The following is a 21,362-nucleotide window of genomic DNA, read 5'->3' on the forward strand; positions in this document are numbered from 1 at the left end:
CTAAAAATAGTATTACACTTTCATGTTTATCTACAAGCCAAGGAACTGACATCTTCTATTGTCTAGTGTGCCCTATTTGCAAACAACAAAAATTAGTAAGCGTGTCACTTCTGTATGTGTCAATGTATAAAAGATGATAGCTGAAATTTCCTAATTTTTCGTAACTATAAACCTACGTAGTAAAATTCCATGTACTTTCATACTTAGTTTTTTACCCAAATATATCCTTTTTAAATTATTTTATTTATTTATTATTTTTTTCGTATCGTTCTGTCTTACTTTCATGGATGACATAACTATTTTGATGTCATTGACTACCTGGAACCTAGTTTGTGTATTGGCTTTTTGTCTGATGTCCTCTGTTAAATACCTGCTAGGTAACAAGGAAAGAATTTTTGCCTTCAAGGGCAGCTCTGTCTGCGTGAAATGTGGCACTTACTGGAGCTAGTAATAGTTAAACAATGTGTCAGAGACAAATTTGTAAATCTGGTGCTTATTTCTAAACGCTATTACCTCCATTTTGTTATTATAATTTTCCATTGTCTTTTAAGACTATTATACAAAATATTTTTTAAATAGCTAGGTAGTTTGGTTTCAAGTTCTAAAAGAAGGCTGCATTTTTACCGATGTGGTCGCCGTGTTTTGTGATTCAAAGTGTGATTACGCATTGAAATCAGCAGCAATATAGCACTCCTTTTCTCAGACACCTTCCCTCCCCCCCAAGTGGTTTGTTCAGTCATTCTTCCGAGGTCAGGCTCTTTCTTACGAATTCTAGCTGCTATTAATAACACTTAACTGTAAGCACAGGGCCAATCTGTTAGTGCTGTGTAACCCCACTAAATGCAACAGATTTCTAATTCGATTAGAACTGGAAGATTCACGAAAGCCCCGCATGTCGCTGTGCAGTCTGGCACTCGCCAGAAAGATGCAAAGCAGCGCAGAGAGGTTCTGAGGTGCATTTACATGGTGTAATATTAGCAACGGAGCTGCCTCTGCTGTGCTCAGAGTGGATGAGTTGCTAACATAGTCGTGAGGCCCCTGGAGATGAGGTAGAGCAGTCTTGCATCTGCCTAAAATATGCTAAGGAAGCACAATTTTTAGTGGAACCAAGCTCACCGTGCTGCTCGATATTTAATGAAGACCTGGAGATAAATGAGACCAACAGCTTAACTATGTGGTTTATTTGGTAAACACACAGTAGTATAAAAGAGAGTGCACGTTAATGGATTTGCAGATACAGCATTAAAATTTGTTCTGACAGCTTCATGGGCTTTGCTTTTCACTGCAGACCAAATAACACTAGGCAAGCATTTGCATATCTCAGTCGGTGTTAAGTCTCGATGTACTTCGTGTTTATTCAGAACAAGGATCTGTGTGTGTACTTACTGGGTAGTATGTTTCATCATGTAGAGATGAGTAGCTCAGACATTTTAGAGGACTGTGTCATTTATTGCATGCCTGGGAAGCTGACAACCAAATAGCTTTTGTTGCTTAAAACCCCGTGTTGATGTTCTATCCCAGAATTCTAGAGCACAAACTATTTGCTCTCTTGAACATTTTACTGCATCTAATAAGAAAAAAAGTATTCATATCTTCTAGGTCTTGCCTTTTGAAGACCATAAATAAATAATCCGGAATGAAATCAAGTGTAAAAACTTTTCTTTTTCAGGGTTGTGCTGGTAATGGAAGATCTGTAATTGATACTAGCTATTAGGAAAAATTATCTGAACTAATTGCTAATATGATATATTCCATTGTTTTCATAATGCATTTTTATTTTTTACATTTTTTTATTTTTTAAATTCTAGACTAACATTTTTTGATGTGAGGTGGATACTTCAGTAGGAAAATTTGCTTAGCTGGAAAACCTGATGGGAGGGACCTGCTTTTAAAAAGTAAATAGTGGTCAGCTGTGATGTACAGTTCCTGTTCTTCTACATTTTTTGTATGAAGCAAAGTATAACATTTCCTGAACATGTTATGAAACAGATGGGCAGTAAGCATTCTCTGCATGAATTGTGTTATAAATGGTGCATTCAAAAAACATTAAGATTCAAAAATTGAACACTTGAAAAATAGGAAATGTCAGGAGTTAAAGCTGCCTTTCACACTCAATTCATCTTGCTGTTGGCCTCTTGTTGTATGAATTCCAGAACCACAGACTGTTTCCTGCCTTATTCAGTGGCAGTGGTCCCGTAATGGACAAATTTTCGGCATTTTTCTCGTCCATTGTTCATTGTGCGGGCCCAGGTCTTACTCACAGTATTCAGGTCTTGCTCCCAGGTAAGTTTCACAGCGTGCTCGTGGACACAAATGTTTCTCACAGGCTTTCAGGAGTTTTACGAGAAGAAATCATTTTTCTGGGTACCGAGCATTATCCAGCAGTTTATGTGCTTAGCAAAGCTGCTTCTGTTAGTTGAGGGTTGCAGCTCTTGATTACTCTGCCAGTCTTTTAGTCTGGCCTTAGGAAGAGTTGGACATGCAGAACTGCACCTAAGGGTTGTCTCTATAAAGTTTTTGCCTAGCAGCACGCAAGCTCCCTTTGGAGGCAGAAGAACCATTTTTTCGCCTTTCGTATGAAACTCCTTTCTCTTCTTACAGTCTGCACCTTGTTTCCCTCAGAGAGAGGAACCTGTTCTGCCATGGGTCCTGTTCTGCGACCAGACAGGGAGATGGAGGAGCGTCCATGAGGAATGCAGTGGAGGGGTTGGCACATGGAGTGAGGGAGTCACAGAATTACAGAATCATTACGTTTGGAAGAAACCTCCAAGATCATCTGGTCCAACCATCACCCTACTACCAACGTCACCCACTAAACCATGTCTGTAGGCGCCAGGTCCAACCTTTCCTTGAACACCCCCAGGGACGGTGACTCCACCACCTCTCTGGGCAACCCGTCCCAATGCCTGACTGCTCCTTCTGAGAAGAAATGTCTCCTCATTTCCAGCCTGAACCTCCCCTGGCACAACTTGAGGCCATTCCCTCTAGTCCTATCACTAGATACCTGTGAGAAGAGGCCGATCCCAGCTCCCCACACCTTCCTTTCAGGTAGTTGTAGAGAAGGAAGGCACAGGAGGAAGAATGTAGGCAGATCCCTGAGTCCAGCTGTGTTTAGCTCTAACAATTCAGAAGCAGTAGTGAAATGAGTAACTGCAGTCCTCTCTGTAACTGTTACCTTGCAGAATCCTCAAAAGAAAGGTGAATGTATATACTGCTGGGGAGAAAATAATCAGCTGGGAGCAGTTGGTGAGCAGGTATTTTGCTGTTCTGTTCAGTTCTGGTGTTGATAGACCAGATAATGCAGACACACTGTTTTTAGAAATTTAGCTATGAAGGGATCATAGTTTCATAAAACTAATGAAAGCCAGCTAAAACAAAGATGACCAGAGAAACTGTGGCTGCCCCATCCCTGGAGGTGTTCAAGGCCAGGCTGGATGGGGCTTTGAGCAACTTGGTGTGGTGGGAGGTGTCCCTGCCTGTGGCATTGGGCTGGAACTGGATGGGCTTTAAGGTCCCTTCATACCCAAACCATTCCATGATTCTATGACCAGTTTTTTATCCCTTAAGAGCTGTGTACCAATACCCTCATGTAGCTGAGATCCTTAAGACACAGTATGCATCTCTGGTGTGCAAGCTAGATGTGAATTCTTGAAAACTACACATGAATTGCAAGTTGTGTATTGACAATCCCTTACTGCAAAATGCCTTTCTTGGGCTGTGTCATAACTGGTAACAGCTAGACCAACCATTCATTCTGTAGTCGTGGAATGGCAGAGTTGGCTTGGTTGGACTTTCCTCTGGCCTGGTGAGAATGAGTTTCTAGATTCCTTCTTTTAATATTTCCTGCAAGTAAAATAGTAATTTCAGCATGGGAATATGAGGGAGTACGATAGGAGAAAGGTAAAGATGTTGTGAAGGGAATGCAGAATGCAAAGGAATGTTTATGACTTTTGCATCTGCTCGTGCAGAACCTGTTCCTGGGAACAAAAGCATTAATATTTAAGTTATACTCAATAGTGTAATATTCCTTCTTGATAGTGTCCCTGTTGTGGGACAGAAATCGTGGCTGGGGTGGTGTAGGCATCTGAGTGATGACCTTTTCAGATTTCCTTAGCATATCACTGGCACATTTGAGAGAAGAATCCCCTGTACCATGTCAAACCATTAGCCTGTCAGCTCAGGAACCCTTCTTCTGCAGCATCCACTCAAACACTTCAGGGTTCAGAGCAAAACTAATAAATGTTCTTCTTGCTAGGCTGTCTGACAAGTCAAGGGGAACAGTCTCCTGAATTTATGTCCTGAAGCGTGACGCTTGTATTTCCAGCCTAGCATTCATAACTGTAAATGTTATTAGCCTTCAGAGTATTCCATCTGCCTGAGCTGTGCTGCGCTTATTTAAACTAGAAAATCTGGCCATGTAATGATTGTGTCATGCATTAGGAGGATACACAGAGTTTGAAACTTTGCTAAAATACGAGATATTAAATGTGGTTGTGAAATGACCACAAGGGACTGTTTCAAGAAAAAAATGACAAAAACTGTTTTTGACCAAACTGATATTGGTGTAGGGTACTAATACGTACTTATTCAGTGTATAGGCATAGAATGTATTGGGATAAGTCTCAGATATTACTGTAGGTATTTTGCTTCTAAATGCAAAAAGGATCCAGATTGTCCCTACAATAATTTTATTTACAATTCTTAATTTTCCTTGAAATAGTGATTTATCAATGCCATGTTTTATTTGAGTACAGAACTCTATATTCTGTTACATTTTTGTGGACAATTGGCTGAGCCTGAAATACTTTATTAGTAACATTTACTCACTTTATTACAGAATACAAAAAATACATTTTGCCCTACTTTATAGAAAATACTTCAGGTATTAAAAGTATTCTTAGTATTCATTGGTGGTCTATATTGCCTTAAATTATTTTAGTAATAAAGAGCAAAGAGAAATCATGAGCTATAATTCAAAATATTTTTGCCAGGCTGCTAAGGTTTAACTCTCATATGGAAATAAAAATTACAGAGAGAATAGTGAGATAACATTTCTCTGTGTAATCTAGAAAGTTGTTTCATCCTATATGTTTAAGGAATGTTTTCCTGGTTCGACATCAAGAAAAAAAAGTGTTGCTGCCTGCTTTACAAAAGAAGAAACCAAAGAGCCAAGCTACTTTCAAAGCAACCGAATCAGCTGGCTGACTTTGTATTAATTATTCATAAAGAATACATTCATGTGAAGTCCTTCATTGTCTGAAGTGTCAGACTTCCTGATACTTCGTAATGAAATGTAATAAACCTCTCAGTGAAAAGTTTCTATTTATTCTATCTCTGTGTCAAGCTCCAGAAAAGATGATTGTGGTAAATGAGACCCTGTATCTTTTTTGAATGCCTGATTTGTTATTTTTCTGAAATCTGATTTGTAGTTGTTTTCCCTGATGTACTTGTAGGCTTTTGATCTTCAGACTAATCAGCCAAATCTGTATAAATCTGGAATGATTATGCTGAGGGTTGTTATTTAGTGTAGAATTTTTCCCCAGTGGTCAAAGGCTTTTTTTTCTCTCTTTTTATTAAAATCAAACAACATCAGCACAAGAAAATGAAATGGGCCTGCATGGTATTGTATGATTTTTTATTTGTTTGTTTTTTTTTGGGTGTGTGTAAGAGTTATTTCAAAAAGACTTTTTCCATCAGAATAGTGCTTTGTAGTATTTTTTTTCCTATTATTTATTTTTCCTATTATTTATTTTTCCTATTATTTTTGTCATACCATATTTCTTTATTAGTCTCTTTAATATTTTGCTTCTTTCAGTGTTGATGATAATGAGGTTAATTCAGCTTTGTTATATCTCTCTATTACTGTGTGGTATAAAGGAAAGGTCGAGAACGGAAGTAAATAAAGAAGAAAGGCAGGGCATGTTGATGGACCTCTGGGGTTACCCATTTCCTCAGTGACTTAATTGCGAAGTTACCTCTAAGTTCTGCTTCCTTGGTCCCATGGAGCTCCATTTGCTGTCTTCCACCCTCTAGAGTGGGAGGGGGAGGAAAAAACTAAGTGAGATGTGGTCAGATGTTGGTTTCTTCAAATTAGCATTCCAGATTCCAGGGTTGCATTTTCTTAAAAGCAGAAATATGGGCTGAAAGATTTTTCTCAGCCTTCATTTAAAATAATAAAAAAAAAAAAAAAGTAAGTTTTAATTTTCCTGGCGCTGAGCTGATGCATGACAATCTTTAAATGGAGTGAGACGTGTCCTGAGAGTGTTTGGCAGAGCCAGGAGGATGAGTCAGTCCAACTCGCTGTCCTGTGGGCAATCGTTTCATCCTTGTGTCGCTCTTCTACCCAGTGGAGAGTGGGCTGGGAGGAAAGCTTTTAATTGCGTCAGGAGGACGGGCAATGTTTTTTCATTCTCCTTTTGAGTCACTGCAGTTTATTACCATAGCAGCTTATTCTTCTCAGGATCGTAGAAATCGATTATTAGCAAAATGCTTGATGAAAGGTACCGAAGAACTTTTTTTTTCCCCCCTTTCCCTTCATATGCTCCAGTCAGTGTCTGCTCCCTGTTGACTTTGTTCCTCCTGCTGTTCCTGTACATTGCAGACACTTGTTGTCGTAATTTTCCTCTTGAGCTGTCTTTACATGCTTGATGTGAGAAACAAAACAGAGAATGCCCTCCCCATGCTTTTTTGTTTGTTTTACCTTAACGTGCTGTTCTTTAGAGCTAATAGACTTGTGGGAATTTGAGCAAGATGAAGAAGAGGCTGCCTAACAAGAAGAGTATGTCATTGAAACTGAAAAATGTTCCTGAACCAACTGCAAAATCTAATGCTAGTCACATTAAAAGAAAAAAACAAAAGAACATTTTTCTCCAACACCTAAAGATTTTAAAATGTGTTGAGGAGGAAAAAAATGAAAACAGGTCGAAGTACTAAAGCTGGGAAGAGAGAGCCAGTTGCTCCTGTTTGATTTTACTAATGATTGGTGACATAACAGTAATGCCACAACATATGTTTTTGTGATTTAAAAATAGAGCTGTTTGCCACTCTGCTGACATAGTCATTCATTCCGTGGAGCACTGTAGATTAAAACCAACAGCCTCTTCTGCTAGTGCTGTAGTCTGGCAGCATGATAGCAGAGTGTCAGTTCAGTTGGTGCAAATTAAAATTAACGGGGAATTACTATTTAACTGTGCAGCACTGATTGTAATACGTGATGAATTTCAAGGGTGCAGTACAAGAATTGAGGTTCTAGACAGCAAGATTTGAACTCTGAAAATGTTCAGTTTTCTAAGGGAGAATAGGCCGAATCTGTTCTACATAGTAATTCTTCTTGTTGACCAGAGAAGATAGATCTACAGGTTAGATAAGCAACTGTTTAGTGTAATCTGCTACATAGGTTAATCTATCTGTATTAAAAGATGCTAAATGATTAATTCTACGTGAGAATAAGGTTTCTCAAACCGTGTGTGTCGGTACAATATGCAAACTGCTTCAGAATGGTATGCGGTCTGATGTATAGCATGGATAACGACTGGTGATATTTGGTGCTGTATTTTTGGGCATCAGCAGAAATAATTGTGCTTGGTTAAAAAGGAAATACATATGCTTGAAACACTGTGCTAACATAATTCGCTTTTAAATGTGGTGTATGTCCGGTCCATTTGCAAGGAATTTTGGATTTAAAAGAAACGCATGAAAATTGTTTAAATGGCTTACTGGATAAAGTAGCCCATTTTCTAAGAATGGCAAGAAAAGGAAAATACTAGTGTGTTCCTTAAACTTGTTAAGGGGGGCGGTATGGTAACTGTTGTTGAACTGCTGCTACGCACATTATCCTTAAACTCTCTAGCTAAAGATCTAATTTGACTGGTTTTGTTCATAGAGTAAACTTTTCTGTTCTTTCAAATTGCATCTGACTTTTTTGCTCAGTTCTATTAATGAAAATAGCTTCTGCACTTGCAGAAGAAGCTGTTGTTGACACAAACTGGTTGGGTGTTTGGCCAGCAACTTGCATTAGCTAAACCTAAGGATGTTTTTTTTTTTTTAAGGCATTGGTTGAAAATCTAAGGGAACACTTATAAACCACCCTGAGGCCCAAGCGTAGGACAGATAAAACTTTCAGCTTACTTTAATTTCTATTTTTTAAAAAGGAAAAAAATGAAATGGAAGTACCTTCCTCTGACCCCTTACTTTGCTTCCCATTCATCTGCCGTAGATATCTGCTGTGGCTTTGGCTGGGAAGAGCACTGTGGGAGTTTATCATGGAACAGACCTGTGACAGTCTGGAGGAGACTGCAGGACAATTTTATTTACAAACTGTTGGAAATGGAAGTACAACACTTACTCCCACCAAACACCAGTCCCTGGCTGTAGAGCTGTACTACCAACTGCATTTCTAGACTTCTGTTTAGCACGGGACCAGAGCAGCTTTCTGTCTTGCTTAGACTGTTCTCCATGCTGTTATTCTGCCTTCTCCTCTCATTTTCAACTCACCTTGAATTTGTGGGTGGATCAAGGATTTCTTTTCCTGTGTCCTTTCTTTTCAGGAGGCCTTTGTGAGGGCTGTGCTAGAGCCTGCTGTCTCACATGCAGCCCTTTTGCAGGGCCGTGAGCGCTTCCCCACAGCAGCCGATGGAATTTCCTGGAGAAACCTCCAGGATGCAGCTGCAAGCGTAACATTGACACTGCGTTTGGTCCAAATGTCTTCACCTACTGTTATTTGGCACCTTCTGACCGTCTTGAAAACTTACTTTCTTCTAAGATGTAACTGTTTACTAGATTATTTTTCTTTTTTTTTTGTTATATCAAGCTGAGGCACAGGGACTTGCAAAATGCCTGTATTCTTCAATGTGATGAGTAGAATTTTCTGGCTAAGTTTTTCTAGCCCGTGATGTTCTAGGCAGTGTTTAGAAATTCTCCAAATGTTTTATTAGCTACTAAGATGTGATCAGAAAAAAACATTCAAAGACTGACAGTGTTGAAAACTGTTGTGAAAGGATGCACTGGCGTGCATGCTTGGATGGACTGGCACATGCATAAAGAGGAAGAATGATAAAATATGTGCAGGGATGAAGCAGCACAGTAACAGTGCATGGATGAGCACTAGCTAATACTAATTAGACAAACTTGGAAAAGGGGAAATGATCTTATCTGTTGCAGCAGGGGTTACTTTTGATGAGTTTAGCTGTGTCATCCTTTTTCAGTTTTTGCTCTGCTCACTGAGCCTCAAGTAATAATGGCATCGTAGCTGAAGGGTAACTTACCCAAAGCACATGGTGCTGTACAGTTCTACACTACTGAGAGAAGAAGAGTTAATTTTTCCAAGAGTGGGATAATATTTCCCCTTCCCAAAATAATACATATATGTGAAAGTATTAATTAAGAGACTAATCATCTCCCTGAGAACAGAGTAATCCCTGTGATGGAGGATAGCAGCTGTGTGGGCATCAGACTTCACCAGTGGTGTTGAGCATGGAAATATTTGCAGGAGACACTGAAACAAACCAGAGAACGGGTGTGCCATGGCAAGATCTCTCGTAAAGCTCTGCTTTTGGCCTGAGTAGAAATCAAATAATGGCAAGATAGGCTCCTCTTTTCAGTAAAATTTACTCAAGGGCCTACAGACAGTGAAAACTTGAGATAACTGACCATGGTGAAATTCAGTTCTCTGTGCAGAAGGCTGTTTTTTCTTATGCCTTTCCTGCTGAGTTCTTCCCTTTATGAACAGAAGATAATCGAGTGTTGGGATTGTCAGTGATTAAATGAGAAAGTGGGAAATGAATTGAGAAAATGGGTAATGGGGATTAGACTCTGTGAGTGCAGCCTGGGATGCTGTTAATTGCCATTTACACAAGCGGACAGTATTAGCTGCTTTCATAAGGCTTCTGTACTTTGCTGATGTGTTCACTTATAACTTTTCTGAAATTCCTGTTGGGAGTTTTTTTCAACAGAAAGGCGTAAATCATAAGGAAAATTAATACACAATCTGGCCGTAGATGGTGAAATTCATAAGTTACACAGGTTATATATAGCTGGTAAAAACTCGGATTTGCATGTGATTTATTTTTTTTTCATTTCAAGAAATATGAAGTTGGCTTTTAAAAAGCTGTTGTTGTTATTTATTTTTTTCTTGCACAAATCCAGTAAGGTAAATTGATCTTGGTGAAAGAAAAGAAAGGGAAGTAAATAAAGATACTTCGCAAGCTCCTATTCCTTTTTTTTTCCTATTGCGTTTTAAATGTACTTGCTTTCTGTGGTGACTTGAAGGGAACAATTTTCCACTTGATTGTATGTGTTTTACTGTATGACAGTTGAAGACACGCTGATTCATTACAGAATGGATATGAAATTTTTCTAGTGGAGCAAAGTGGGAGGGAAAGCACAGAGAGAGATTTTCTTATGACATTTAAAAATAATGAGAAAAAATTGCTTGGGAAAAAAACATTTCAGCGGAACTTTCTTACAGCTATTTAGACATCAACTTTTCTTCTCTTTGCTAGATTTGTTCATTAAGGTCACCTTGGAACCAGAAGTGAAGAAAGCAGTGGCTTGTGAAGGATGCCTTCTGTTACTAAAATCATGATTCTCCTGACAGTAGTGTGACAAACTAGGAACAAAAGTATAACAACGAATTTGTGGCTTATCAGAACAAAAGATGTAGGCCTGTTAGATTTTGAGGGAAATCCGGAACATGTTTCTGCTGCGTTCTTGTCCCACGAGTTTCAGAAACGGGAGCAGGCCAACATGGGCTGTGTATATCGTTACCTCAAACCATGAATGTAGCTCTTCGCATCCTTGCTCTTTGCAGAAGCTCACCCAGTGATGGATTTGGTCTGTGACAGAAATGCAGGCATTTTGATTTGTAGTTTTGTGTCTCTTCCAGAGCTCATCTGACTGATCCTTTTGTCTGTGGAGCTGACGCCGATCTGTTTGAGCGCTCATCAGGCTGCTCTTGGTCTCAGCAATGCTGAGACATCTGCTATGCCGTGTCTCAGGAGGCCGTGGTATTGTTTCTTTCTTGGCATGCCTGAAAGATTTCCTGGTTTTAGGCTTATTGTCGCTCTGTCACAAAGTGGAACTCTGCACCCCGACTGCCTTAGACTGTCGGATCTGTGCTGACTTCCAGGATATTTTAAGGCTTAAACGCTGCAGCATGCTGCAGCTCTGTCCACACAGGTTTTCTGGGGCATCTGCTGCACGTATAGGTGTGTGTTATTTATCAGCCTCTACTTTTAAAGTATTTGAGGACATCACTGCTATTTACATAGTAGTTCAAATTACACACAGATTAGGCAAAAGCGTATAGTTTCTGCTGTATTTGCTCTTCTGGATTACTGCTTTAGGTTGTGAGGAGGATCCAGGGTTTTTCTGTGGGAGCACCCATGTTCACCCCTTCTCCATCTCAAACACACCCAAGGCCTTCCTCTTGCCTTGTATGTGAACCTTCAGTGCCCAAATTCATTTTCTTTACACAGCTCTGATGAGCAGATTGTTCAGCCATTCTCATTAGTCCTTCAACTATTTAGTATAAGTACAGATGTTTTAGTCAGTCTTGAAACTAATACGCGTTGCTTTAGTGCAGACAGGATCTCTTGCAGGCTGCTGTATGAACCTTGAGGTGCTATGTGGCATACTTAGAGCAAGAAAAAAAGTTATTCTTCTAAAAAGATTAGAATTTTAAATGAATCCATACAGCAAGGTTAGGAACCCAGAAAATTATTTATGCAAATTCACAAAGTAAGCTTGTAGCGAAGTTGAATGCTTACTGTAAATTTCAGTAGTCTCACCCCTTTGCCTCAGCTGTAACGACAACCTTGCCTTTATCATGCTGAAGAAAAGCCAACAGCAGAAATGCCTGTGGCTGTTAGCACACGTGTGCCACGGAATACAATGTGTGTACCTAAGGCCAAGGCACCGCAGCACGTGGCAAATCTTTAAGACATGAGTCTCAAAAATTGTTGCTCTTTCTTCAGTCTCCCTGGTATTTTGAAGCAAATGAAGGACTGTGAAGTATTGAGGACAAATGATTTTCTGCTTTTGAAGTCAGACAGATTGGAGACAGCATCAAGTTTTAAAGGTTGAAAAACAGAAAAGAAAGATGATGCTAATGATTTTTCAAAGGCTGATACCTTTGAGCTAGATTCACCTTGCTAGTACTTGTGCTATAAAAATATGTCAAGAATTGAACCTCCTATTTTTTTTATATTCTAGTTTTTTGAGTCTTCAAATAGAATAATTGGAACTTTGCTTTTTCAGGTGAGTCCATATTGCAGACGAGTGAATGTTAAAACTTTTTTTCCTGTGATGTCTTTGAAAATGTTAGCTAATTGCAGATGAATGAAACCAGACCGACTTTGCTGATACCTGGAAGACTTCCAGTTGCTTTAAGACCAACGCATGTTGAATATTGATGGATAAAGGGTATGGGAAGACCTGTCTAGTACTGCTGTCACTGGAACTGCTGATGTGTTACGTGCCTGAGTGTTTGAGAAAAGGCTAAGGTTCATCCAGTTCACAGGTTCTCAGAAAAAGCTTCTAGCAACAGTGACGTCAATGTCAGTTCTGGTGGGTGTATTTTACTGTGACTGATCTGCTGGTATTTGGACCAAAACCACTGAAGTTAGTGGATAGAGTAAATTGGTGTAAATCCATTAACTTCTTTGGAGCACCCCTCATTTACATCAGGACCAAGATTAAGTTATTAAATAGGTGTGTTTTTTGTTTGTTTTTGAATTATTATTTTTAATATTAAACTCACATCTGGCTTTTTCTAATGTTTTTGATGGTACAGAGTGAAAGAACTCCATGTGATTTCATCTACATGGATGTGTACTTTGGAAAAATACTCCGTTAAGCTTTTGAATGCATAAGAAGTGGCAGGTTTTTAGGCAAGATTCCAAATCCCTCCCACATATCTGCAAGTTATACAATCAAATCCTGTGTGTGTTTCATGTCGCTAGGACAAAGTACAAACAGCAAAGTGAAATTAATTCTTCTCCTTATATAAAAGGAGGCTAGGAGCTGCCAGATTTTGCAGCATTATTACAGCAAAAGTCACAGGATTTTTTTTTTTTGGTAGGGTGATGAGGATGAAGCACAGATTGGATTCGCACTGAACACAGGCAGGAGGTGAAACTGTGGTTACTCAAGTCAATTTGTTGCACAACTAGCATGAGCATCGAAGGGGGAAAGAGAAGGACGTCTCTGTTGCCTTTTTGCAGGTGGCCAGAGGCCAGTCAGATCTTTTAGTTAGAAGACAATATGTTATCCTCCCACATTTTTGAAGAACTGTAAGGTGGCTGTAAGGGAATGTTCAAATGCCATATCTTGTTTTGTTGTGTGCCATTTGAGATTTGTGTCTCTGGCAATGGTCACGATTTACAAATTATGGGAAATTTCTATGGGTACGTGTCAGAATGAAAGCACTGCATCTTGAAAGTTTCTCTGCATCCAAAACCTGTCATTTTGTTTAGAAATATGGACTTGTGGTATTTTGAAAAATAGTCACAGAAAATAATTTCTCCAAGATTTTGAGGTGCAAACAAAGCAGTGTCAGTTTTGACCAGCATTTATGAAGTGTTAAAAGTTTCTCAGACTTGCTGAACAGGGGTGTGCTTCTGGTGTAGGCACTTGATGGACTCAGGATCTAGTGCCTCATTACAGCCAAGCCTTTTTCAAAACCTCACTGCATTGTATAAATCTGGGATGAGTTACATGTTGAATAACATGTTCAAAAAATATCAGACAAGTGTTCAAGAAAAGCCATCAGATGATAGCCTGTTAGCGGTTGCTATGTCATCCCTTCTTTGGGTTGTCTCCTCTGCCTGTTTCTGAGTAGGCTTTTGCTTTTTAGATGATGCTTTATTAGCTTTGTAGCTTTTCTTTTCCTTGTGCTTTACATGGTATTGCCTGTCCAGTAGTGTATCTCTTTTTCTTCCCATTTCTGATCTAGTTTATTTCACCGTCTGTTTTCTGTTCCTCATGCTATTCCACGTGTCTCAACCAGCTGCCCACTGCAAAGTGTAAGGGCCATGGTAAGCAAAGCAGCCTAGATGAAAGCTGAAATCCCTCTTGATTGCTTTTCACAGGTAGCAAGGGCCTACAAAATCCTATACATTTAATTTGCAGGCATGGGGAGGAAAACACAAAAACACAAAAGTCAAAACCTAAAACATCCATTTCACTCTACCCAAAAGTCCTGTAGATTTGTTGTGCGAAAGTAGCAACTCTGGTCATTGTTACATAAATCAGAAATGTATGTGTGGTTTTTTGATGTGTGGCTTTGGTCTAGATGTGCACTGGTAGGAAAAATAAGGTTAATGACCAATTCTTCCTGCGTTGGTCCAGGTCCCTAGCCAATCTGCAGAGTACATGTGTATGGTATTAAATGGGAAATGAGCATTATTCCATCTGGAAAAACTGCAACATTGCAATCCACTGACCCGAAAGTTAGGAGGAGTTGTAGCATGGCCTGGAGCAAATGAATAATTATGCCCTTACTGAAAGGTTGGTTTGGGCTTGTTTCATTTCTGATTCATCTGCATTCTGGCTCCTGTGGCTGATGCATAAGGCATACAGTAACTCCCTTTCCCTCTGCTTTCCAGAACATCACCTACCTGAAAGACAAATGCATGTCTGCTCGGTGCTCTCTGGGGACAAAAGTCCATATGCTGCAATAAATCTGGTACTGGAAAGTTGTCAGAACTGCAACAGTGGAGAAAAGTTAGTTAATGTTAAACCGCTAGGCATTGACAGCTTTTCTCCTTGCTCAAAAAGTATATGCTGGTCCAGTTAATTCCCTGCTTTGAGTTAAGTTAATCCAAATATTTCAATAGCTCTCAAAGACAAAGGACCTATTTGGTTTAATTAAAGCTGTTTATTTTTCTAGTATCAGATTACAGTCAGACAGACCAAAGTGCTGGCTGGCCCTCTGTCCTGCCTCCCGCAGGAGCAGATGAGAGAATACAAAACCAGAGAAAACACATGTTTTTTCTTCAGAATACTTAGTTTCTCAAAAATTGCACCTTGGGAGCTGCCTGAGCAGTTACTATGTGCAATCCTCAGGGAGTTTGTCTTGCAGGAACCTGTCTAGTCCTTTCTGAACCGTTCAAAGTTGTAGGAACTTCAATGTCTTGTGGAAAGTGGTTCCCCAGCAGTGACGGTGCTCAGGAGCCTCCTCCTTTGGTTTGGTTTGGATATGTCTCTGCTATTTGCATTTGTTCCCCATTGCTGCATGTCCGGAGCGGTAATATTCAGAGCTCACAATTCTGAAGAAGAATGAAGAATTATTTTTCTGTGTGCACCAGTTTTTTGCATTTAGCTGCCATTTTATTGGCCGGTGACTAAGACATTCTCCACAGCCGGTGCTTATTCGCTGTGCTATGTTCTATCATCTGCAGCCTTTGGCATCTTATTATAGTCACTTCATGTTTCTGAGTGCTTTGGAAAACAACGGACAGCCCTCAGCTGTTGAAAAGTGACCATTTCGTCCTGCCCTTCGTTTCCGATCTTTTAAGCAATTTGTGCCTGACCTTTCCTGGCATTGAATGCCTGCTTTGTTTCAGAAGCAGGCGAAAGACCTTGTTAAAGCCTTTTGTGAGTGCTGGTAGGCTGTATCTACCAGATTTCCCTTATGCAAATGCTTGTGGTTCTTGAAAGGGTCTTCAGTATGTCTGTGAGATGTAATGTCCCATTACAAAAACCTTCTTGACTTTCCTTCTGGTTGTGTCCAGATACTTTAAATATCAGGACCTTACTGTGAAAAGTAAGTTCTTCAGAATAGCAGGACCTTCTGGTAAATGCCACATACTCATTTTATGTGGTGGTTCCTGAATGTATGAAATTAAATATATATATATATATATATTTCATTTTTAAAGGGCAGCCAAAGTTTGGGTAGCTACTTCTATACATACATCACTTGCCAGTAAAACCTCTCCTGATGTCAGCTCTCCGGCCTGTTTGAGTGCAAAAGCATCTGACAAGGTTTGAAATGATGAACTACTGTCCCGAGTAGAATGACTCACTGCACTCAATTTTTTATTGGCAGATCAGGCCTTCAAACAGAAAATTTCACGTCTGCTTAGCAATTGCTTAAACATTTAATCTATGGCATGACTAAATGCATTCCTGATGGGAGTACATGCTGTTAATGCTGTGGGTATTCTTCCCTGTCAGTAGCTTCACTCAGTAGGTTGTCTTGGAGGAGACGTGATGAAATCAGTCTGAGCATGCTACATTAGGAATTATCTTTTCTGATGTAATATATTGCTGTTTTTTATTTATTCTGTCATGGCAACTCTGAAGGCGGTGTTGCCGGCTGACAGTTGATTTTAACTGCTATGTGGTAGCCATTCGCAGTTGTTACTTGGAGTGTATCTACCTGAGAGGTTACATTCAGGTCTGAGCTGTGCTTACATGGATATACGTAATGAATCACACACAGAATCACAGAATTGCAGGGGTTGGAAGGGACCTCAAGAGGTCATCGGGTCCAACCCCCCTGCCAAAGCAGGTTCCCTAGAGCAGGCTGCCCAGGTAGGCATCCAGATGGGCCTTGAATATCTCCAGAGAAGGAGACCCCACAGCCTCCCTGGGCAGCCTGTCCCAGTGCTCCGTCACCCTCACCGTGAAGAAGTTCTTTTGCATGTTGGTGCAGAACTTCCTGTGATCAGTTTTGTGGCTGTTGCCCCTTGTCCTGTCCCTACAAACCACTGAAAAGAGGTTGGCCAAATACCTCTGTCTCCCACACTTAAGATATTTGTAAACATTAATAAGATCCCCTCTCAGTCTTCTTTTCTCCAGGCTGAACAGACCCACGTCTCTCAGCCTTTCCTCACAGGGGAGATGCTCCAGGCCCCGTATCATCTTTGTTGCCCTCAGCTAGACTCTTTCCAGGAGATCCCTGTCTTTTTTGTACCGGGGAGCCCAGAACTGGACACAGTACTCCAGGTGAGGCCTGACCAGGGCAGAGTATAGGGGGAGGATCACCTCCCTTGACCTGCGGGCCACGCTCCTTTTAATGCATGCCAGGATCCCATTGGCCTTCTTGGCCACCAGGACACACTGCTGGCTTATGCATCCTTTAGATTAGTTCATCCTTGGTACAGGATGAGGCAGGAGTCATATAGAAACAGAGACAGGACAACCTGTCGTCCACCAGGACCCCCAGGTCCTTCTCCTCAGAGCTCCTCCCCAGCAGGTCGCCCCCCAGCCTGTACTGATACGTGAGCTACTTAAGGCAAAAATAGCTCAAAAGAATTAAATTCAATGAGTTAAATTAGTATTTCCTTGCCAGGCAATAATGTGAAGTGTTCATCCAAAAATGTTACATTAGATGCGGTCTGACATTTGCATGCATCTTCCCAGTAGCCTTGGTACATGGAACAATTCCCATAATCTGGAATAAGCTACTGCTTATAAATAAATGTAGATTTGAATTATTAGAAGCAGGCTATAACAACTTATGACCATGTTGGTGTAGCACTTAATTTTATGTACATTTTGAATTAATTCTCTGGTCCTTTGTCAAGAAACGTGTCAGGAAATATAAAGGGAGTCCTAATGTGTCCATCTCTGACATGCCTGAGAAGCAGCAGAGCCCAGCTGGTATGACTGATGTGTAGAGTACAATAGTTCAGTTGGAAGGGACCTACAAAGATCATCAAGTCCAACGGCTACTTACAGCTCTAGGTCCTGATTCTGGTCTGAGGCTACGTTTTCCCAGGGCAGCAGGTTTTCCTAAGAAGGAAAAGGATCCAGACGTTGAGCTCAACGTATATTCATGGCTCAGAAAATTAAGGAAGAAAAACTGGTTTTGGAGATTTAAAGATCAGACTTGAGTAAATTTACTCTGCCTTTCCCAGTTTTCTTAGAGTATATGGCTGTTTCTGTATGACTCCTGCCTCATCCTGTACCAAGAATGAACTAATCTGAAGGATGCATTAGACTGTGCAGTGAAGGAGAGATTGCTAGTAGGAATCCAGAGCGATTTGTTGCTGAAATGAAGCACTGTGTACAGAGGACATCAAGAGAGAGCATGATGCCAGGGCAAGGAATCCAGCTTTCAGGCCGATGCAGTGTCCACAGCAGCAGCCCATCCTGTGTGACACTGTCAAGTTAGAAGTTTTGTAACAGAGAGGATCCATTTGGTTTAACTTCGGGTGACTGGATTTCAGTTGGATTAGTCTGAGTTTGTCACCACTGGTTCAGTATACAGTCAGTGGAAGAGTCACCATATCCAGACTTTGGCTCAGCCATGCCATCCCAAACATTTGTTGTAAGATTTGACAAATGGCCACTGGACAAATGCACTTCCAAAAATGTGTGCTTTATTGTCTGTGGGGCAGCTGGCTAACTAGCTCTGTGTTAGGCATCTACAAATAACAGCATTAACATTGGTTAAGACTCTGGTCACTAAGCATGTGCTCTCCTTTTTCTGCCTGCCTAGATCAGAGCCTGGAGTCTGACTTGCAGAGGTGTGGAGGAAGCACAGAATGGCATCAGGATTTTAGTGATTTTAGTCTTCGTTACTTTGCCTCAGTCCTTCACCTGTAATGGTAATACCAGGACCCTCTCAACCTTTTTTCTGTACTGTACACAGTCTGACTTTGCATGTGTTCTCTGCATCATGTCTCAGAATTGCAGTTTCACAGTGACCTTCCCTCTACTTATCAGTAGCACAGATATCCTTCTTCTGGGCTTGATCTGATAAAAATTTTATCTGCCTCAGTTTAGGATAGCTGCATTGCTTGTGGCTGATCAGGTCAGCCTCAAGACCTGAATATTATATGCAATGCCTGTGTCCATGTGACTGGGAGAAAAACAGATAGAAGGCTGTTTTTATCCCTTTTTTCAGTTGCCCAGAGCTCCTATTAAGAGCTAGAGAGTTGCAAGATATCAGACCTGAAGCTAATTACTGCTCAGGGACTGGATGTTACTTGTCCTGGGCATTGAGCCAATGTAATTTTGGGAATAAGTCCCTATTTGGGATAAGAACAAAACACTTCTTTATTATTGAGATCTAAAAGTAAATATATAAGACTTTTCTGTGTCATATAAGTGTTTATAAGTCATTATAAATTCACAGCAAATAACACAATATACTGCTTTTTTTGTCACTCTGGAAATAATATCTCCTACACTGACAATTGTGCAACATATTAAGTTGTCATGAATTGCTTCTCCAAGATCAGCACATAATAATCCTGTGCTGACTCTTCTGAAAACAAATAAAAATCAAAGATCTTAATCAAAGACTGAAGATAAATATCAGTTAAAGATCTGCAATTGTTTTCTTCAAAGTTTTAATATATCTTTCTTACTCTTCTTGCTTATTCTCTTTGTCGAGTATATTGGACAGGTGGGTGTGAGTTAAACTGATAAGTGTTTTTTTTTGTGGACAGGCAAAATATGTGGAGGCTGGAGATATTTAGGTTTGACAAGCTGTAGTGGCTGGAGTCCAAGCAAGCCTTACAGAGCTGCATCAGAAGCTGAGCGAGCTGTGTTACATGTGCTCTGCCACAGGACTGGAGGGAGGCTGAGCCTCCTAGGCTTAGGGATGACACTGTAGCTTCGTTTTGTAGCTGTATATGTTCGTGGCTGTTTGGGTGCAGGCACAAATGTAGAGTTTCAGTGATGAGAGAGATTTCTAATTCAATGCCAATTGCTTTTCAGTTTTAGGTGGTGATCTGCAGGCAGTACTAATGTTAACGCTGTATCTTGGTAGCAGGGTAATTTGGTTGCCATGTGAATATAAATCTGCAGGGGAAAAATTGAAAGCCTATTATTGCAGTTTACCAAGTATCCTGTGGTGTTCCTCAGAAAAGATCGCAAATTACATTTTTGCATATTAAAAAACCAGCTGCTGCCCTTGAAATCGCAGAATACCCCTACAAGTGCTTTATGTTACACTTGCACTGAATTTTCTGAGAAACCTGAACAGATTCTTTCTGTCTGTATTTCACAGATTACCTGTCTGCTGTTTGATAAATACTTCAACTTTAGATCACAGCTCAGTAACAAAACCAAAGGAAAAAGAAGAGATCCTGGAAAGATGACTCTCTTTTTTATGCTGTCATTTATTAAAATAATTTCTGTAAGGGAATGAGGAGGGATAAGCTCCACCAGCTCTGATGGGCTGGTGTAAGGGCTCTGCAGAACTTCAGTCACTATCATGAAGTTACATTTTTCCATACGAATAGCTGACCTGCAGCTCAAAATCTTAGGGCCCAATTTGTGAAATATAACACATCCTTAAGGTCATTCAGTTTCTTAATGATTAGTGTGGCAATAGTGTCTGTGTTCTGAGGAACAGTGAAATGAACACACCTCGATGCAAAGCTGCAGATGATGCTTCAATCTAAGATTAAGGCTTGTAACACCAGCTCACCTGTGAGTTGATGACGATCATGCTTTCTACTGATCTGTGTCATCATGCAAAATTGGTTCACTTTACTGTAGGTTAACCCAACGCTTCCACTGACTGGTACGGTGTTTTTGACTCAGTGACAAATAATTCCCTGCGAGCTGCTAACATCTGGGTTAAATTTGTGCCAGGAGTGCCAAAAATCACAGGCATACTCACTTGTGGCATTGTTGGCTTGATGCCTCTTTTGGTGGAGAGTGTGGCAGTGCTGTATGAATGTTACGAAATGGTAAGTAAAATAATTTGGTATGGCAATAGCTACTACCATTTGTTTAGATCTGTAATGTTACTACATTTACATCTGTAAAAGATTTTTCATGTATCATATTAAATGATTATCTTGCATTAAATAAGAGTGTACCATAATGTAATTTTTCTGATGTATTTGTGAGAGGGAAAATAAGATTTTGTTATTATTTTTAAAAAGAAGTATTTAACAACAGTTTACATTCTGTCCTGTCTACCTTTGGATCTAATAGAGCAGAGTAAATTCATTTTAGAGTGAAGTATACATGATGCAAAAATATATTAGGGAAAAATCATTTGTGGTGCTCAGTGTCACTGAAGCATTAGAAAAATGCATCAATTTTTGTTTAAGGTTAATAGGACTGTGGTTTTATTCACTCTGTTGCTATACGTACCTCTAGTGGTGCATGTAAAAATGTACACAGAATGGAGAGACACCAGCCTTCTCTGTTATTTGGGGAGGGTTTGAATAGTGTGTTCTCAAGCACCAAAAAGTGGTGTTTAGTAATTAAACGGGAAGGTCAAAAGTAAAAGCATGAGCAGTGATGGGAGATTCACAGCAGAGAGCCGAAGTGCAAAGTAAGATGCTCTGTTTAAGGTGTGCATTGTAGTTCCTGCTTCCATTTTGCATTAGTTGAAGGCAACTGTATCACTTAAGTTTGTTTAAAAAGATTTTGTGGGGATTATGTCT

The 21,362-nt window shown here is 40.1% G+C and overlaps 1 protein-coding gene across 3 annotated transcripts in view; it reads left to right on the forward strand.

Annotated features, from left to right (window-relative positions):
- The window catches only part of CCNY (cyclin Y), a 126,428-nt gene that overhangs the window by 45,564 nt on the left and 59,502 nt on the right, over positions 1-21,362 (forward strand). The gene's annotated exons all lie outside the window — the stretch shown is intronic.

This window comes from Anser anser (assembly GCF_964211835.1).
Source record: "Anser anser genome assembly, chromosome: 2".
NCBI lineage: Eukaryota > Metazoa > Chordata > Aves > Anseriformes > Anatidae > Anser > Anser anser.